A 3172-nucleotide genomic window follows, 5' to 3' on the forward strand; every position below is an offset into this window, starting at 1 on the left:
GGAGAAAATGTGGGATTTGGGATTGTTCCCCCCCAGGTGCAGGAGCTGATCATCAACAAGGACCCGACACTGCTGGACAACTTCCTGGATGTGAGTGGGATCCAGAGGGATCCAGGGGGATTGGGATGGATCTAGAGGGATTGGGATGGATCCAGAGGGACTGGGAGGGATCCAGAGGGATCCAGAGGGATCCAGGGGGATTGGGATGGATCCAGAGGGATTGGGATGGATCCAGAGGGACTGGGATGGATCCAGAGGGATCCAGAGGGGTTGGGATGGATCCAGAGGGATCCAGGGGGACTGGGTTGGATCCAGAGGGGTTGGGATGGATCGAGAGGGGCTGGGATGGATCCAGAGGGGCTGGGATGGATCCAGGGGGATTGGGATGGATCCAGAGGGATTGGGATGGATCCAGAGGGGTTGGGATGGATCCAGAGGGATCCAGAGGAACTGGGATGGATCCAGAGGGATTGGGAGGGATCCAGAGGGGTTGGGATGGATCCAGAGGGATTGGGATGGATCCAGAGGGAATTGGGATGGATCCAGAGGGACTGGGATGGATCCAGAGGGTTTGGGATGGATCCAGAGGGTTTGGGATGGATCCAGAGAGATTGGGATGGATCCAGAGGGATTGGGATGGATCCAGAGGGGATTGGGATGGATCCAGAGGGATTGGGATGGATCCAGAGGGATTGGGATGGATCCAGAGGGGATTGGGATGGATCCAGAGGGGATTGGGATGGATCCAGAGAGGTTGGGATGGATCCAGAGGGGCTGGGATGGATCCAGAGAGGTTGGGATGGATCCAGGGGGATTGGGATGGATCCAGGGGGATCCAGAGGGGCTGGGATGGATCCAGAGGGATCCAGAGGGATTGGGATGGATCCAGAGGGGCTGGGATGGATCCAGAGAGGTTGGGATGGATCCAGGGGGGGTTGGGATGGATCCAGGGGGATCCAGAGGGACTGGGATGGATCCAGAGGGATTGGGATGGATCCAGAGGGATTGGGATGGATCCAGAGGCACTGGGATGGATCCAGAGGGATCCAGAGGGATTGGGATGGATCCAGAGGGATTGGGATGGATCCAGAGGGATTGGGATGGATCCAGAGGCACTGGGATGGATCCAGAGGGATCCAGAGGGATTGGGATGGATCGAGAGGGATCCAGAGGGGTTGGGATGGATCCAGAGGGATCCCGAGGGATTTGGGATCCCTCCCTAAGCTGTGGGTTGGATCCATCCCTGTGCTGACCCCCCTTTCCCCCCTTTCCCCTTTCCCAGGAAATCATCGCCTTCCAGGCCGACAAATCCATCGAGGTCCGCAAGTTCGTGGTGGGATTCATCGAGGAGGCCTGGTGAGGGGCTGGGGGGCAGGGTCACACATGGGGGGGCAGCACCCATTTGGGGTCAGTGTCACACATTTGGGGTCAGTGTCCCCCATTTTGGGGTCAGTGTCCCCCATTTGGGGTCAGTGTCCCCATTTTGGGGGGTCAGCCCCCATTTTGGGGTCAGTGTCACTCGGGGGGGGTCAGCCTTCATTTTGGGCTCAGTGTCCCCATGTTGGGGTCAGCCCCCATTTTGGGGTCAGTGTCACCCATTTGGGGTCAGTGTCACCCTGGGGGGGGTCAGCCCCCATTTTTGGGCTCAGTGTCACCCATTTTTGGGCTCAGTGTCACCCATTTGGGGGCTCAGTGTCACCCATTTTGGGGTCAGTGTCACTCATTTTGGGGGTCAGTGTCACCCATTTGGGGTCAGTGTCACCCATTTGGGGGGTCAGCACCCATTTGGGGGGGTCAGCACCCATTTTTGGGGTCAGTGTCCCCATTTTGGGGTCAGTGTCACTCATTTTGGGGGTCAGCACCCATTTGGGGGGGTCAGTGTCACCTATTTTTAGGGCCAGTGTCACCTATTTTTGGGGTCAGTGTCACCCTGGGGGGGGTCAATGTCACCCATTTGGGGTCAGTGTCACCCTGGGGGGGGTCAGCACCCATTTGAGGGGGTCAGTGTCACCTATTTTTGGGGTCAGTGTCACCCATTTGGGGGGTCAGCACCCATTTGGGGGGGTCAGCACCCATTTTTGGGGTCAGTGTCACCCATTTTTGGGGTCAGTGTCACACATTTGGGGGGCAGCACCCATTTGAGGGGGTCAGTGTCACCTATTTTTGGGGTCAGTGTCACCCTGGGGGGGGTCAGTGTCACCCAGCCCCATTCCCACATCCCGAGGTTTCCCCCATCCCAGTTTTTTGGGCCCCTCCAGTCTCTGGGGGTTCCTGGGTGACCCCGGGGGGTTCTTTGGGTTGGGGTCAGTGTCACTCATTTTTGGACTCAGTGTCACTCGGGGGGGGTCAGGCCCCGTTCCCACATCCCAGTGTTGCCCCATCCCAGTTTTTTGGGCTCTGGGGTTTCCCGGGTGACCCCGGGGGGTTCTTTGGGGGGCTCAGCCCCCATTTAGGGGTCAGTGTCACCCATTTGGGGTGTCAGCCCCCATTTTGGGGTCAGTGTCCCCATTTTGGGGTCAGTGTCCCCCATTTGGGGTCAGTGTCCCCATTTTGGGGGGTCAGCCCCCATTTTGGGGTCAGTGTCACTCAGGGGGGGTCAGCCCCCATTTTGGGGTCTCAGAGTGCCCCATTTTGGGGTCAGTGTCCCCATTTGGGGTCTCAGAGTCCCCATTTTGGGCTCAGCCCCCATTTTGGGGTCTCAGAGTCCCCCATTTTGGGGTCTCAGTGTCCCCATTTTGGGGTCAGTGTCACTCGGGGGGTGTCAGCCCCCATTTTGGGGTGTCAGCCCCCATTTTGGGGTCAGTGTCCCCCTTTTGGGGTCTCAGAGTCCCCCCGTGCCCCCAGCAAGCGGGACATGGAGCTGCTGCAGAAGCAGTGTCCCCATTTTTGGGGTCATTGTCCCCCATTTTGGGGTGTCAGCCCCCATTTTTGGGGTCAGTGTCCCCATTTTTGGGGTCAGTGTCCCCATTTTTGGGGTCAGTGTCCCCATGTTGGGGTCAGTGTCCCCATTTTGGGGTGTCAGCCCCCATTTTGGGGTCAGTGTCCCCATGTTGGGGTCTCAAAGTCCCCCCGTGCCCCCAGCAAGCGGGACATGGAGCTGCTGCAGAAGCAGTGTCCCCATGTTGGGGTCAGTGTCCCCATGTTGGGGTCAGTGTCCCCATTTTGGGGTCAG

General features: G+C 58.7%; 1 long non-coding RNA gene across 1 annotated transcript; it reads left to right on the forward strand.

Moving 5' to 3' along the window:
- Window positions 1-33: 33 nt before the first annotated feature.
- Window positions 34-2873, forward strand: LOC115307409. The gene is made up of 3 exons (XR_003915745.1): window positions 34-90; window positions 1283-1356; window positions 2845-2873. It is a non-coding gene; the product is annotated as an uncharacterized LOC115307409 (long non-coding RNA).
- The last annotated feature ends 299 nt before the right edge of the window (window positions 2874-3172 follow it).

This window comes from Manacus vitellinus, unplaced genomic scaffold, assembly GCF_001715985.3.
Source record: "Manacus vitellinus isolate BGI_N305 unplaced genomic scaffold, ASM171598v3 ctg7180002216728_pilon, whole genome shotgun sequence".
Taxonomy (NCBI): Eukaryota; Metazoa; Chordata; class Aves; order Passeriformes; family Pipridae; genus Manacus; species Manacus vitellinus.